General features: G+C 42.2%; 1 protein-coding gene across 2 annotated transcripts in view; it reads right to left on the bottom strand.

Annotated features, from left to right (window-relative positions):
• Window positions 1-16,542, bottom strand: part of nek7 (NIMA-related kinase 7) — a 57,678-nt gene extending 41,136 nt beyond the window's left edge. For both annotated transcript variants that reach the window (XM_036521221.1, XM_036521222.1), the window contains exon 1: window positions 16,283-16,542. The gene's annotated coding sequence lies outside the window, so the exon portion shown is untranslated. The remainder of the gene's footprint in view (window positions 1-16,282) is intronic.
• Window positions 16,543-17,389: the final 847 nt, after the last annotated feature.

Genomic DNA, 17,389 nt, shown 5'->3' with positions numbered 1-17,389 from the left:
CATTGGCTTAAACATCTACAACTCATCAAGTTTCTTTACACCCACATTAACAGAATCAATTAAGGATGCCAGGACAAATCAATGCCGGGGTGCCAAACAATGGAAAAGAACAATTACCACTAGCACAGGACCCAGTTTCATTGTAATCACAGTTTGCGCCCTTCACTGATCAGGGCCTAACGGACACAAACGCCCCACTGAAAGCCAGCCTCTGTGGTGGTAGCCGCTGTTCCACAACACATCTGCACTGGGCACAAACCGCAGTACGCTGCAGTTCATAAACACATTACTTGTTTCTCAGTTGGCTGCCTTGTGAGGTAACCTGCCCTGCGGACAGACAAGCCCTTAAAACCAACACTACCCATAGGTAGGCTACAGCTTACAAAATGGGCATTATGCTGCCGTGCTACTGCCTGTCAAGAGGACAGAGAAACAGAGAAGGACAAGGCTGTTGACATCCTATTGTTCTCTCGTTGGGACTGGGGCCATCCAAGGACTTCCCTCAGTCAGGTCGACCGTACAAATCTGCACGTGATCTGATGGGGTTCCAGCCTGTGCAGCTGGAACATGTCCAACCCCACCACAATCAAATTCACCAGTGAGGTGCTTTATCGTGAGGGCTTTATCACACAGCTCCCATGTTGTTTTTGACCAAAAGCATTTGAACAGTATGTGAGTACAGGCTCTAAAAACGGATTTCACAATAAATGAGCTTTCAATGATAATTTCAGGCCTCTTCCTACAAAACAGTACACAATATACAAAATGCGTTTAGTTTCTGTATTTATTCATCTTTCATGTGTCTCTATCAATGGCGACATACAGAACGTGTAGCCTATACAATTATGGGCAGGAGCTTTCATGACATCATATTTTATGGAACTTTACATAAGCGCAAGATGAATGTAGCCACATGAGGATTTTATATTTTCTGAAATGTAAGTGTCAGATCACATTTTGGTGATAAAGACAATTGCACCATCAACAATTAACAGTTTCACAATTAGCCTCATGACTAAACCAGACAAGACCACCAATCACTTAGTGTAAACAAAGCCACTTTCTGACTGTATCCATTCTGATCCTGGATGCTGCTGAGCCGAGAATTACGCGCAATACTAATTAGGGCTCCTTTTTTTTTTTTACTGGAAACGAGACAAAGCCGTCAGTGTGTTTTAATTTTAGACGTATATTATATTCTCATTGGCCTCTGGTCCTCTGTGACTGCAGAGTAATTCCATCAAAGCACGGCGGCAGCCCGTTGCTGCGTTCACAGCGGCAACCCCAGCGGAGCAGAGCTTCACCCACCAAACTCTCACCTCGGGCAAGACTCATTAACATAATGTGCTACTTACTGACTGATGGTCCAGGGGCAGGCAGCTCCCCTGCTTCCGTCTCCGAGGAAGACAAATACAGGAGTGGCACTATCTTTACTTTAATTCCAACTTCCTGTCTTCTGCATTATTCATTTCAGAAACCCAATAGGGGAGGGTGGGGGGATGGGGGGTGGGGAGTGGATCAAGGAGTGAGATCCAAGAGGAGAGGTTTGTGTTAACTGCCCAGAAGAGTCTCGGAGCAAGTCATCTCCTGCCGACTTCACGCCAACCACAACGGCATTTGAGAATAATAAATATCGACACCAAAAAAAAAAGAAAATTGTCCTTACGTTCAAACTTTTGGATTGGGTGTAAAAATCTTACAGTCTCAGCAATGGTATAGAACTCTGCAAATCAAAAGCACCTTTGAGTTGCTCCAGAATAGAGCAGAAGCGTGCCTGTGATTACGAGAAACAGAGAATCCTTAAGAGTTTCTCATGAAAGAACGAACACCATCTGATCATCCCAGCCTAATCTTCTTTGAATAGCAAAGACCTACTGATGGATGGGTAGGAAATGTATTTTAATCACTATTAAAATAGTCTTCTGGCATGCACCACCAAAATCACAAAGGAATGGCAATTTTTCATTGTGATACAACCACTGACTTTGAGGAGCTTCAATAAAATCTGCTATCTATGAAATTTCATTGTTTACACCATAGAGGCATTACAGTGTCCTTGAACAGAATTAAATTAATGAGGAATGTTGAGTGAAATTAATTACTTTCTAAAACCCTGCATTAAATTGTACTTTTTTTACTGAATCAAACCACTTGGACAAAGGCCTACATCAAGGACAACACCTACAAAACATGACTGGTACACCAGCCGGTACATACTTAAATAAAAAAGAAGAAATTTCAGTTAATGGTCAATTAATGTAAATAGTGAATATGGTAAAGGTTTGTACTGACCAATGGACTGACCATTTCTCATACTGCAATCCTGTGTGGAACCTCAGGCAAGCAAATAAAGGGAACACAGATAATGGGGCCAGATATTATGAAGTCAATCATTAGAACAGATAAAGTTAGTAAAGCTAATACGCTTGATTTACTGACCATTGGCACATTTGTTTCACCTTATCATTACTCTGACGTGTGTTGGACTGCATGGTAACATACTAATCCAAGACACCAGCCAGCCAGATGACACAACAGAATAGACCCTTCCAGTTTAGAGTACATAAAGGCTACATGTAATGTGCGCAACTTCCTTTAAAGTGTGTTCCCATATAAGCTCTATTTTTAGTCATTACTGACAGCTACGTCCGCTATCACCACCACTTTTTACTAGTTTTGAAGCCATATCCCAAGCTATGTGTCCTCTGTTACACTGAACTAACAGCTAGTCCAGGTCTTTGACCTCAGGGCTTCAAGACCAGTCACAAATGAAATCCTTTCTCTCCATCAAATGACGATAACTTTCTTTACCTTTGTTATGTTTGTGAACTTAGCAAACATAACTGCTGATACACAACTAGTGAATCAAACAATTATGCCTAAATAAAAGAAAAGAGAACATTAAGCCTTCATTAATAGGCTTAATGTTTTGAAGACATTTCCTGCCAATGGTTTCCAGAAACCTCTAATCGAGTTAATTCCTAGCTATTCTGCTCTATTCAGAGCAGTATATACTGCTCTCGTTGTCACCTTTTAGGACATTCACTTGGTCTGGCACAGTTAACCAAACTAATTTACATTATACAAAGTCAGCACAAAAGACTTTACCAAGCCCATAGTAAAAGTATGGTAAACAGAAAGATCTAGCAATGCAGATGTGCAACATTGCTGAATATGTTTTGCATCCATGCAATGGCAAGATTTTCTCTTCTTGTTCCACATTCACAACCCACCGAAAGCAATAAATTCCAAACCATCAGATGTGTATCGCACTCCGATTAATGAGACTCTGAACAAAATCTCAAGGAGGAAGCTAAAATATGAAGAGTCCAACAGTATGAAATAAACCAGCCCGAAGGCCCCTATGTAAACAGTATCCATGCAACAGTATCCAGAGTACCCTTATAACTGAAGAATTCTTAATGCAGAGCCATATTTCGAGGCCATCACCCCGACAGGACCACACTTTGGCGGTCTTCAGGGCCTGGTCTCAGCCATCAGCTACCAGTTATTCATCCCAAACCGACCATTTGTCAACACATAAACACGTAAAGAAATTCCTGCAGCACTGTTGGAAAGGGCATGTGAGAGGGATGCCTTTTTCTTTGCTGAAACTGCAGGAGAATTTTTCAAGGCAAATGAAACGAGCAGAACTGAGGGAAAGCCTGCTACTGCAGTGTGCTACTTTGCATATGGCTGAATATCAGCATGAATTCACTGACAACACAAACAACAAGCATTATACAAACAGTACTAAATAACGAATATACAATGCAATTTGCTTGGCCACAAAATGTATTAATTTGATTGTTGTGGTCATGCATTAAAGCAGCGGTCTGTAGACCTACATACTTGCTGCTGTCTCAGCACAACTCTGTTTGATGCTTTTGCAAGGCCGGAGGTGAGTCCTTTCAGCTCTCCATCTCCCACCCAACTCATCCACAGCATCAAAGCATACTGAAACCTTCACTTCTCATTGACTACCACCTCTAATTAGAATTCACCCTTACTCATGCCAGCCCAAATTAAACCATAAAGCGATGACAAAGTAAAGTGGCAAAACGACTTTCAAATTCATGAAGAAACTGGACTCGTGCCACAACCAATGGACTCATACCAACGCAAAGGTGAGGTGTGCATCAGGTAAGCCATTTTCATCCAACTGGCAAACCAGATAAATTGTCTGAATACCCCTTCTGGCGTCATCTGACAATGGATCAACCATGTTGAAAAGTGATATTATCCATACCCAGTGGTGATGGCACACATTCACACCCAAAATAAACACACAGCTGCAGTGCAGTAATTCCCTGCACCATCACCTTATTAACCGAGTATTTTCATTCAGAACTTTTGTTAGTGTTGCATCATTATCATTTACACTAGTGGGTGCACTCATAATCAAACTAGCCTTTCAATTTCAGTGCATGACACAAGCTTCACAACAGGCATAAAAACAACTGAATTAACAGCAGGTATGCACAGAAAGGTTCAAAAAGGTTTCCCCCCCCCAGTGCATTTTCAGGGATTTCGCCATTTTCCAAGAGGATAAAAAAAAAAAAAAAAAAACAGTGAGCTGCAACCGAGTAGGATTCGGAGCGGCAATCCATATTTCAAATTGGACTATTTATAGCCTCCTTTACATTTTTCACTTTCATCTTTTATAGGGTAATGATTATTTCGCACCAGAAGTAAATAGCGCGGCACAAATCACCGGCTGCATGTGAGGGCCGCGTGGGTGATTTATACCTCCGCAAAGTAGCACACCCTGCACCGCGAGGCGCTGCTTTTGTGCCGCCGCGCGCCTTCTCGCACCTCTCCGCGCCACTTCAGTCCTCTTCCCCCCTCCGGTCCTCTCCTCTCCCGTCTCTCCCCGCCTCGTCCTGAAAAGGCGGCGTGCTCCCAAGCGCGCCCTAAGGGTCCTCGTACTCTGCTCATCTGCTCTTGAGCGGCGGGCTTAGTGCCTCATCACTCAGCCATCCCACACAAAAAGTCTACTATTAAGCAAATACTCTAGTACTTGCAGCTGTCACCATTTTTCCACCCGTCTCCTCCTTTGAGAGGACTCTGCTCAGAGGAGCTGGCATGCTGATAAAGGACCGGGCCATCCTTATTATCTGTTGTGCGCCACATTTGAAGGCCCTGCATGGCATAGTTCTTTTTTTATCCCCCTACCCGCTATAATGCAGCGTTTCTCCTCAGAGGGCTTTTGTTTTGCTGCTGTTAATTCTGCAGGTGCTTTACAGGAAAAGGCACCAACGCGACTGGTTCATTAATCTTCAATGGGACCATCTCGTATGACACCGTTTGATATACAGGTCTTTCCACTGAGAAGGTATCCAAGAGAGACGCAATAATCCATTAAATTATCTCGCAACAAGAGCTCCCACTTGTCTACGTAAAGGCAACTCTGATTACATTACGGGGCACAATGAGACGGCAATGACAACAGATTGACAGAGATCATACATGTGCAGCAAATGAATCTTTTTAATATGCTTCGGTCTGTTTTTTTATTTCCTCTGGACAGAACTGGCACGTCAATTACTTATAAGCTTTCGGAGGAACAATGGAACCAGAATAGACAAAATTAACATTTTTCAGGTTATTTAAACAAAAATCCTGATGAGAAAAAACACTGGGTGGCCACAACTTCATCTGTTAAAATGTCTAAATCCAGCTTTTGAAGTTCACATTTGGACACCACTAATGAACCTGTGCTGTTTGGTTGGGTGTGTGCTCCGGTGTAGGCCCTGGACTTTGCCGACTGTTGCAGAATCTCTGGAAACTGGGGTGTAGTGCAAGGAGAGCACTTTCATCAGCTGCCCTCACAAGCATGGAGTGTTGACAGAGTCCAACCACTCCTAAACAGGAAGTCCGAACACTAACCAGAGAGACCGTTACCCGCCCGTACATTTCATCATGCGCATATACGATACGTATTACTGTAGTTCTCGTGGAAACCTCTAATAAGCAGCAGATTAAGTTGGTGGAAAAAGGCCTCCCATGTCCGCAGTGGAAAATGTGAAAGCTTGAACCCGCAGGTTGAAGCCAGTACTTACAATGGTCAAGTGCTTAAACAGCTACACATGAGGCGCGCCGCATTTGAAAAGCAGCTATGCTTTTTTTTTTCTCTCCCTCTGATTTTTGTTGCCATAATAAATCTGCCAGCCTAGAGGGAAATCAAGTGACTGCCTGTTCAAAATAAAAACTGCTTTGGTTGATTGTACTGCCACCCCATAAAGGCTTATCAATCCCACAGTTTCTCCACAACCTGCTATTCATAGATACAGCTCTGAAATCATAGATATTGGTGAATTGTGCCTATACCCGATTAAAAAGTATGTGTAAGTTCAGTCTTCATTTAAAATGATTATATCAAGAGCTTTTCCATGAATCCACATGCCTCCCCCCGATCAACATTTCTCTTCCCAGTTGAAAGTGGATGTTTCCTCTATCAGCCTCTAGGCCCTAACAGTTGCTTTAGGCGGTGTGTGGATTGTGAACACTGGCTTGAGTTTGTCCACCGTGGTACTTGCTACACGCAGTCTAATGAAGATCTGGTTTGTTAGCAATGTCACTGACCACCAGTTTGCTTTATCACCTCTAGCCACAAAGTGGGATGACACAACACGCAACCAGGCCCAGACCAGGCTACTCTTTATATTTACTTACTAAAGGACAAGCCCATGGCGGCACTCATGTTAATAACAGCCTACAGAAAAAGTGGATTTTTCCTTGTCTTTTTGGCAGGGGTCTTGGAAAGAGAGGAACACTGTGACAAACAATTCCATAAAACTTAGTGGTAATACTTGTTTTTAATTTGTGCATCCTTCAAAAATTTAACAAACATAAAAATAATATACTGTATGTCTCTGTTCATACCATTTTTTCAGCATAGATATAATAAAAACTATACAATCCATGACATTTTAAACGAATTGTTTTTCTTATAGATTTTATTTTGTTTGAGAAGGGTCAATAAAACAAGCAACTGTACAGTATACAAGAGCAGCATGCCACCACAATTTGTACCCTCAGAAAACTCAAAACATATTTGGGCATTTTAAGCACACTCAGTTTGCGTCACACTTATAATCTTACAAACATTCATTTTATTACCTATGAAATTAAAAAGCTAGCATGCAATTGATTTATGACAACAGTGTTTTATAACTTCAATAAATATAAAGGTAGAAAAAACTTCCAGTTAGGAGGTCAGAAGAAATGCACTGTCCATGAACGGAAATAACTGGTGCAGCGCTGTATTTAGGCTGTAAGGAGCCGGGAACGGACGTGCTGAGAGCTGACCGTGGACACGTCTGTGGGCGACGCTCTGCCGTGCTCCAAGTGGGCCATTTATTTTTCCAGTCTCATTACATCCAGCGAGCGTGACTGCAACCTCCCCCGTGTCGTCTGAGCGCTCCCGCAGTGACTAACTGATGAACGCGGGATCACAGTTCTCCCTGAAGGGTTACATCTCCCTCTCCTCCTCATGCCTGCAGGGACTTCCCTTTAAACTCCTAGGAGGAATCAATGCTCCACACCCCGCCACACAAATCAGCGCTCAGCATCACCATGCCTCTGCCTTTTACCTACAGTCATCTGCCAGAGCTCCTACATTCCTCCCCCCCATGAATTTCATGTTTTCGCTTATTTTTTAGCTTGTAGTTTTAAGCCACAATGCCAATTTATTAACAATGGCCAGCAGGAATGTTGCTATTACTTCTGAGCTTCTACTATGTTAATGATATTAGATCATGGCACCATGATATTAGACAATACTTTCTTAGTACATGCAACTCTCTGACCCAAAGAAATTTCCCAGCCTCGGTTTCAAATGCAAAGACATATAGGGCTGTCTGCAATCTATGTAAATGTGCATGAATCCATGATACAGTAACATTTACTGCCCTTTGGGTAGGCATAATAAAAAGAAAACCTTCATTATATTCAAGCAAGCAACAATTAGCCACAGGCTCCCAGGAGCACACGAGAGATTTGCATACAGAACCGAGAATGGCAAGCACGGTCTCCAGAGAAACGCAGGCCGTTGTTGTGCCAACATGTCACCAATCAAATTGCATTTAAACTGACAGTTACGCAAAGGATTCTGTTTGGAGACACACTGACACACACAGTGTGAGAGCGCTGCTGCTGCTGCTGCTGCCGCTGCGACTGGTCAGTTCCAGTGGGCGTGTCCTCAAGGTCAGATGGCGCCGAGTGCCAACCACAGCTCTGACAAGGGGCTTACAGAGCGACAGCACTCACACACGGGACGCTCTGAGCCAGCCTGTCCATCAACCCTTAAGGGCTGTCCAATCACAGCATACGCCGCGACGCAGGAATCCATGTTCAAAGCAGTCTCCGAAGGCAATTAGAGGAAACGAGACTCACATAATCCACAGACATTACGTGCAAAGTTGCTTAAAAGGACATTAGCCTGTTTTGGACAACCAGTCCCCCCCACAGTTCTTCATTTGTCACAAAGGGACCGTTTTTTATCCTATTTCTGAAACTGACAAACTCCTTATGTTAAAGAAAACCTTTATTACTAATGAATGAACTTTCCAGTGAAAATAACTACATGTGAGTACGTATTAATCAGTATTAGTTTGAAAAACTGGTAATAGGCGGACAGGTAAATGCAGACAAATGTAGCTCAGACATTAGAGAGAGCTTAGTAAGTAAAACTTCCATCTTTTAAATATTAACTAGGCTTCCTGTGATTCTGTTGTTTTCTTTTGCTGGTTTCAACAAGAAAAACTGTAAATTCCTGCATTTCTCAACACAGGATGACCTGGAGACAGACGAGCGCTACCGTGACTGAGAGAATCCCTGTTCAAAGAAACGAGCCTCCTTTCATCTTGAGTTTTTATAGAGACACCGCCCATGCCATCTGCACGACTTACAAGCCTCACCAATGCAATAAACAAGGTTTACACTGCCCCGCATGTACGGTGAGCAGCATTCCAGGACAGCACACTGTAAAATATGCACTGTTAAACTATCAGTGACACTGGCCCTGGCCCAACACACTCCGTATGGTGACATGGGCCTACCAAAAAACTCCCAAACTATCACAACCCAAAGACCTTAGAGAACAGCTAAACCCCCTGCTGGCTTCCAAGCCTGGCTTCAGACATCTGTAAAATATTTTTATTCACTGCCCACAACCACACTGGTAAAGGTCTCCCGGTCCAACTTGGCAGGACTTCTGAAACAACATGGTGCTTCCTGCAGCTTCCAACGGGCTGTTTGTTTCCCATTGATAGAGAACACTGAGCGCCTCATAGTGGGAGACCAAAGCCAGGAGACTTCTGTGGCTCCTTCCAGACTTGGCCAGGCCACAGGCCAAATGGACTAAAATCCCGAACTGATGTTCCTGCACGAGGCTCACAAATGTTACAATTCCTGGCGCACGAGGAGAAAATATACAGACAGCCTTTCAAAACATGCGCACGCACCAATATTCTCTCTCTCTCTCTGGATTCTCTGTGAAACATTAAGACTCATCTGCAGTCAAGTCTTAGCATATAACCTCTGATAGCGTTCCATTTGGAGAGACGTGAATTTATTGAGTGCAAATGCATTTTGCACTTTTGTCTCATTAAATGACAAATTTATACTGTCATTGTCATTGTTGTTGTGTTTTCGGTGGCATATGCATCTTGTAATTATTCCATGAAAGTGAATTTATATCCTGGGGGATTTACAGTTTGTTTACATGTAATCAAAAGGAATGAAAGGATAAGAAGACTACAAAAATCACATAAAAGAAAAATTCCATTTGTGAAAGATCCTTCCAGCACAGTGCACATTGTGCCAACATCGATTAAAAAAACAGTGAAAACAAATGATATGCCTTAACAGTTGGCCTATATCACGCGGACAAATGACTTATCACATACGTGTGGGTACACATGCAAACAGACACACGTGTAACACAGTGTAACACGCTGTCAAGTTCCCCAAGGTGATTTACCAAGACTATAATGTGCTGATCACAATCGCAAAGCTCACCCAGATGACGCCCCGAGCCCCTGTGCTGTCCTTCTGAGCTGCTGCTGCCCTCTCATGCCTTGCCTCTCTGCCACTACTATCGGAAAGGTCCACCTGGCCTCCCCGCCCTCCCCACCTCCAACATCTCTCTCACACTCACCTCTGGCCCTAGGCTACCAGGCCATGCTGCCCTCATCCCCTTCACAAATCCAGGCCCAGTACAAAATGTCATCTACCACATGTCTCCTTCTGATCTGAGTCCTCACTACTCCCAGCTGGGCTGCCACCTCCACCGCTCTTCCTTCCCCTCTCCGGCCCCATGGCAGGGACCCATTCCCTTTCACAAACCACCTCTCCATGAGTCAATAAACCCTCCATCCCCCATTGGAACAGCAGAGTCTCCTTCCATCACCATCTGAAGACTGATCTCTTCAGGCTGCTACTGGGCTCCGCCACCACGGATGTGTCCTGAAACTGCGTGAATGGACTTGGCAGACACCACTCTTTTCACAGTACCCACTGAAAACTGACAGCTGACTGACACTGGCTGATGCAGACTGTATCATTAGCTAACCCAGTGTGGAACTGAAAGATACTGTTGAGTAGCTGTGACATGTGTTGCAATTTCTTCTAATTTGACTTTCTTGAGTTTCTTCTGAACCCGTTTGAATTGTTTCAATTGAATATATAACATTTAACACTGTAGGAGTTCTGTTAAAGAATAATGATGCTTGTATAGGGTTTTAAAAAAATGACTGCAATTTTCTCCTGACATCCCCATCATTTATCACCAGTACGCTGTTTGTTCCTTATCATGAACACTAACTGCAACTACAGCTAAAGCATTGCTATGACCAGCTTCCTTCATTATACCATCTTTGTGCAATCCAGAGGTATTCTTGCTCATGTTACAAAATGGACAACAGGAGACATTCTATAGATTTCCAGAAAGCCATGAAGGATCAAATGTTGCAGCTGTGTCACTAAAAAGTAAAAACTATTAAACGAGTAGGTCCTGACTGGCTCAGACAGCAAGGTATTCGCTTTGAGTAAAGACAGAGCCACACGGCCCAGGTTCAAAACCAGCCCTGTCATTTGCCAACAAATCCCACAGCACCCGAACAAACTGGTTTCATTCCGCTGTGGACAGGGTTGGGTAGGTCAGCTAGGGTTTCCTCATCTCACCACTCCAAGGCATCCTGCGATTCGTCAAGCGCTTGCATGGATGATGTCAGCGGAGCAGCGTCTTTCCTCCAATGACTGCTCACTCCACTACAGGGAACCATGATTTGTAGTGCAAAAGACAGCAGTTGGCTGCAAGCAAGTGTATTTTAGGGATTCATCTCTCCCCTGAACTTGAGGTTGTTGTTGTGAGTGAAGCACAGTGTAAAACTGTCGATTCCAACAAGGGGTTGCAGAAAGGGCAAACAAAAAAAGGATAAAAAACAACCAAAGAAAAGTGTGAATAACAACAGAAGGGCTCCATTACATCAGGTTCACTTGTCTTGATGTTGTGATCCTCAGGACCTGACCGGTCAATGGAATAAGGTAGTTGGAAGTGAATGAGAAATGACAGGACCCATTCTGCATGGATCCTACGTAAAGGATCATGAACATTAATCAAGCACCCCTGAATCAACCAAAGGCATGAGAATCACGCAGGGTACCAACAATGTGTATACTCAGGGTGGGGGTACCATTTACACTCCCCCCCAAAAGCAAACAGATGCACAAAACACAACAGCTCCTTCACTTGGCATTCACTTCACCAAGGCCTTGGGTTAACACAATTTGTTTTTGAGGGGAAAAAACAACAAATGTGTAGATGAAGAAGAAAGATCAGGAGCTGGTGGACCTGATTTAGGGAAAATTCTACTTCAGCTATGAACATAAACAAGTTATGGAAACAGAATTATGAAGTCCAATGCTCGGCAAGGGACTGAAGAACATTTGGTAATCAAGTTACTAGCCTATATCTGCTTCTGTCTACTACTCAAAAATAAAAGGCAGCAAGCATGAACTAATTTTAAAACCAAAGCCGATGTCCTCATGCAGACTCATTGAGAGGACTGAACAGGACAGTGCATACTGATGTTACACTGTACTTCTTGAATGATGTTAAAATGCAAATTTCTCCTAAAGAATTGCTAGTCTGCTGAGCCTCTACAAGTTGGCTTGATGTAATAGAGGCTTAAATGGTGGAAGTTCCAACATTGTAGATGATCTTCCCCCAGGCTCAACGGACCATCACACCATAGCATGATCAATGAACGAACGTTTCATAAAACTGCACTTTGACATGAAATGAAACGCTTCTTAGAAAGACACGGATTCCAGCACATAAGTGACCCTATTAATTCAAAGGCGCCTAATGTGGATATAGAACATATTTCTCAAATAAAGGAAGATCGCAGCTTTCTAAAAGATTCCAGGGCTCTTTTTTTATCCCCAAATCATGGCTGTGCAAAGGGAGCAAAAACAGTCACACAAACTGTTACGTTCAGATTACAACATGGCTGTCAAATATGACAGGATGGGTGTGAATACTATGCAGCAGTATAAGACTAACCTTGTTGTTGCATCATTCCTTTTAAAGGCTCAGCCAAGTTGTTCACTGTGATGTAGAAAACAGAATTGAAAGTAGGTCTAGAATGGCTCTAGGCATTTCCTAGATCAGAAGCATTTTGTAAAGCTTTTTTCCCCCCATTTCTTTCCAAAACCCCAGAGTGGAATGACGATAGATATGGTCAGATGATGAGTGTCTCACCCCTCCTCTAATTCAATGTAGTAGCAGCCCTAAGACAGGAACAGGAAGTTCACTGTAAGGCAATAAGAATGTGAATAAATACCAAAGAGTCCAATCATGCATTACACCATCAGCCTGAGGACTTTTTTATAGAGAAAATATAATTCTACAACAGTTGATGTGTCCAGTGTAGGGGTAAATTCCAAATGGCCATTGCATGGGTTTACTAAATGAGGGTCTAAACTTGATGAAATCAGTTAACAAGACTAAAACTAGCACCTTTGCATTCATGGAGGGCTTCCTAATAAATGAGAAAACGAGAGAACTTAAAATGTCTCTTCAGAGGTTGTCATTAAAAAAACTGCAATGATAATCACAAATTTCCACTTCCTCAGAAGTAGCTACACATTTTTTGTGTAAATTCTGACTAAATTTTGACTTCATTTAAATGACATTTTGTCACTTGATAGACACTTGTATCCAATGAGACTCACGGTTTCCATCAACTTCATGAACATCATCTACTGGATTTTTGTCCATTGACAGAAAATTATTAATCTCAGCTGTCAATTTGACAGACAAAAATAACTACACATGATTTATGGAGAAGAATACCAGCAGGTGCTCTGCCCCTTATAAGATTTCATACTGGTCAAGTTCAAGCTTTCCTTTTTGTTTACTATGTCACAGCAGCTGCTTAGTCACAGAACAGCACTCCCTGCTAAAGTTGCCTCAAAGTCTACGTCCAAAATCAAAGACTATGTATCAACAGCAAACTATATCTATCGTTACTACTAAGTACCAAGTCCACAACACAGGTCAACAGGTTACAAAAATTGTGCAGAGATATAAAGGACAATGACTATCAGCTAACAACGGCCTTGTGTGATTCTATGTCAAACAGCCTGTGATAAACTGAACACATTAAGCGTAGCAGAAAATATTTGACAGCACAAAATTTGCTTTTAATGTCCTGTTAAAACTCTGGAAGTGATGTTTAAAATGGATTTTGTAAGTTGCTTTTGTAAGTAAAATGAATGAATTCATTCATTGTTGTTGAATTATATTTACATGCATTTCAGAGCCGCCGTGCGCACAATCACTCTTGGAAGTCAATTCAATTAATGTTAGGGCTGCAGCGTAACAAATATTCATCACTGGGAATGTCAATTTAGCTGAAATTGCCAAGGGTCTGAAATACATATCTGTATCATGATGTGTTTCTAGTGATACTTTATTTTATACTAGTGAAAAAATGATTTGCTGACATGAAAATGAGGACAGATAAAATGCAGCAATGACAGAAAATTGTCAATGCTGTCTGTCTTTGTGACAAATGAAAATTAATCCCGGCAAAACATTGAGGCTTACAAAGCAAGGACACAAAAGTGCATCTAATAAAGTCACTAGAGCAACAGTATATACAAAAATATGACACACCCCATCTGAACATGTGTCAAACCATAAAAACATTGTAATAACCAGTCCCATTGTGAATATATAAATGCCACCATAAATTTCAAAAAGTGCACATTTGCCCACACTGAAGCAGCCAGACTGTTTCCTCAGTCATTTCCTGCTTGCTGGAGATGACCTTGTGGTCTCCAGAGTGGGGCCCTTGAGACAAGTGAGGCTGAGGCAGGGGGCTCATAGGGACAGAGCTGCAGGGAGAACCAGTGAATATTTCACATGCTGCCCATCATCCGCACATTCAGTTAGTCTTCAAAAATGATAAAATAATGCCTGCCAAAATGTTGCATGAATGAAGCAGTGGAATTGTGTAACAATTAGGGCTAAGACAGTGATCTAACTTTCTCTTATGAATCATTCTGCACTCCTAGGGGCAACTGATATATAACGTAATGGAAAAATATCTCCTGTAACAAAAGACACAACAACTTGCACGTTTCAACGTATGACGTGTGTCTTTAAGCAGTGTTAAGAAGCCACAGCCCAAATGTTCAGAATCTTTCGGGTAAAACCTGACTACCTCCCCGTGTGTGTCACAGCTGTGACACTACCAGTACCTAAATCTTGCTGGAGTGTTGCTTTTCATTCTGACAGGCAACTGATCAAAAGACAACATCAGCCCCTACAGGCTCCTGATGGATGTACCTGACACAATCTACTGAATTTATGGCTTTAAAAAACACGATTTCTTCTGCTAACACTTGTTTCCATGAGTGACCTCAGGCGCTGAAGCTTTAAATCAGAAGTTCAGAGGCCATCCCTGAAGTATGCAGCGCAACACAGGGAAAAAACACTTCCTTCACAATCTTCTGCCAGAACGTGTCACACATGACCCGTTTCATTGGTGAGATAGAATCACATTCAGCACCCCGTGCAGGCCGTCTTAAGCTTTCTGCTGACAAGGCCACTGCATCATTTTATGTCAATTTAGCAGCTACAGTGAGGTGTAACAGAATGCAAACCAGATTCCCCAGAGGCCTTCGCTGACGGTAACAGGCGAAATTTCGTTCTTTTCAGCTTGATGCACAGCTGGCGTGAGTTTCAAGAACTGGACAGACATTTAAGGAGCATATAACAACTTTTCATTCAATCAGTTATCATATTTTGCCAGTTAACTATTGTTGACAGTTTTACTAACTTTCAAAACTGGATAACTAACATGTCTTTATCAAAAAATACACTCGTTAAAACCTCAGCATTTAAACGACTTTAAACGGTTCATTTCCGTTTTCCTAAGTCAGACATATACCGCATCATAATATATTTTCTAAATATGTTTACCAAACAGAAGTTACCAAATATCTGAACGCCTTCTGTAACGGACCAACGAGTTACCGAGTAGCAGCTGGATTTCTTTTCAAAGTATTAACTATTCTGCTAGCTATCTATGTTGTACACCAGAGACTTGCTCGCTCTATAAGAAATGATTAGCTGCCAAGTGGCGACGCATGGCTGACTAGCAAGTATGCTAACGTTGACTATCTAGCTAACTCACACGACCCAGTCTAACTTGGCAAGGTCTGAACTGAGTAGGCTTGACGGCTAGCCAGCTGGCTAACTAGCACATCAGCGCTGAATTTTTCTGACCATTTCAAGTAGTTAAGTTAGCTACCTAGCTAGCTCCGAGCAAGCTAGCTACATGCAGCGTTTTCAACGACGACAGACAACAGATCAAAGTCGTATTCAGTTACTCGCCATAGCAGTTTAAGCCTGGTAACATGCTAAAGGCTGGCATGTATACAACTAGCTACCTGGTTAGCTAACTTTTACGTAAAAGCCAGGTGACAACATCGTTAGCAATCGCTCCCCCCTTGTCAGTTTCTCATGGTTACGCTAATGCCATAGTCTGGAAACCACGTCTGGAAACTTCAAAAAAGTTTGTTTTTCTTCTCAAAGTGTAACATTCCCAAATAAGACAAAAGGGTGGTCCTTACATGGATACAGTTCAATAACCTTTGTGAAAAAAACTTTTGATTGTTTATGGCAGACAAAAACAACATAATGAAATACTTTAAATTCAACATGTGACGCGGTATTTACAGTTTCCTTAGGTCTCGGTCTTACCAGGAAGTGATAGCCTTAGCTGTGCCTTCGCAGTCAAGGACTTCTGAGATGATGGCGGTTGTCTTTGCCCGGGCGACTTTTTTTAATCCAAGGCCAGGTTTAACTTCGTTTAAGGGCTGCTACTTGCGTGGCACTGTAGCATTCGGGCAAAACTCTCAAGTCTATACCTTTACAGTATTACTGGAAAGTGCGATCGCTATGCTTTATTAAAAGACTTGTAGCTCAGCTGTTCACCATTCCCGGCCAGCGCCAGAGGTATAAACATCCCAGCATTCCCGGAGGAAAGGGGCGGGGCGCAGGTCACAGACTGGGCTGCAACCTCAAGTGTAGCGGAAATTTTCGAGACTTTTTTTGTACGGCGAACCGCTGCCAATGAATGACTTGCAGTTTATAAAGATCAATTGCTGCGGGTTTGCAAGACCAAAGTTTGTATTTTCAGCGCAATAACACACTTTGTATTAAAAAAGATGATAATAATAATAATAATAATAACTTCGAGAGGAAACAGACATTTGCATTAAAACATCTGGACGAAAGGTTAATTTTTAGAGATAATACAGTGTTTACTTTGCTATGAGATGTATGACACACGGGAAAATGAACAATAATTCAGAGAAATCTGCAACATCAGTTTGAATGCCACACTGCTGTTTAACTAGGCTAGAGACTGTGGCTCTTGGTGGAGTGGCACCATACTCTCCTTGAGAAGTGACCTGTCCACCCTTGGCCATGATGCATCATAGCCTCACAACAATGCAAAAACAGTTTACTTGAGTTAGGCAGTTAGGTCGCAATAACTTTTGCATGTGCTATTTAAAAGTTATTTGAATCTATATTATATCTATTTAGAATTTAAATCACTGATTAACTTTTATTTGAGTAGTTTCGAATAGCATTTGCTCCAGGGAACACACTTGTTTGACATTTTCATTTAAAGCGAAGGGTCATGTTCCTGTCACAACACTCATCAGTGAAATGCTTTGCTGACATTACCCAAAACAGTACTGGTAAATGTGCAAATAAAGTTTATTTCCTGACATGCAACTGAGTTGGATTACAGTGAATTTAGTCACTGTGGTGTAATTACTTTTGTTACATAGCAATAAC

The sequence above is a fragment of the Megalops cyprinoides genome, chromosome 2 (genome assembly GCF_013368585.1).
Source record: "Megalops cyprinoides isolate fMegCyp1 chromosome 2, fMegCyp1.pri, whole genome shotgun sequence".
Lineage (NCBI taxonomy): Eukaryota > Metazoa > Chordata > Actinopteri > Elopiformes > Megalopidae > Megalops > Megalops cyprinoides.
The sequence above is the reverse complement of the archived record's forward strand: the minus strand, read 5'-3'. Positions and strand labels throughout refer to the sequence as shown.